The sequence below is a fragment of the Octopus bimaculoides genome, chromosome 1 (assembly GCF_001194135.2).
Source record: "Octopus bimaculoides isolate UCB-OBI-ISO-001 chromosome 1, ASM119413v2, whole genome shotgun sequence".
In the NCBI taxonomy this organism is placed as follows: Eukaryota; Metazoa; Mollusca; class Cephalopoda; order Octopoda; family Octopodidae; genus Octopus; species Octopus bimaculoides.
In genome coordinates this window covers 6,655,271-6,655,575 of record NC_068981.1, presented here as the reverse complement: position 1 = coordinate 6,655,575, position 305 = coordinate 6,655,271, and positions in this window count along the sequence as shown.

The following is a 305-nucleotide window of genomic DNA, read 5'->3' as shown; positions in this document are numbered from 1 at the left end:
TATATATTGTTGTTGGCACTCCGTCGCTTACGACGTCGAGGGTTCCAGTTGATCCGATCAACGGAACAGCCTGCTAGTGAGATTAACGTGCAGGTAGCTGAGCATTCCACAGACACGTGTACCCTTAACGTAGTTCTCGGGGATATTCAGCGTGACACAGAGTGTGACAAGGCTGACCCTTTGAATTACATGCACAACAGAAACAGGAAGTAAGAGTGAGAGAAAGTTGTGGTGAAAGAGTACAGCATGGTTCGCCACCTGCCGGAGCCTCGTGGAGCTTTAGGTGTTTTCGCTCAATAAACACT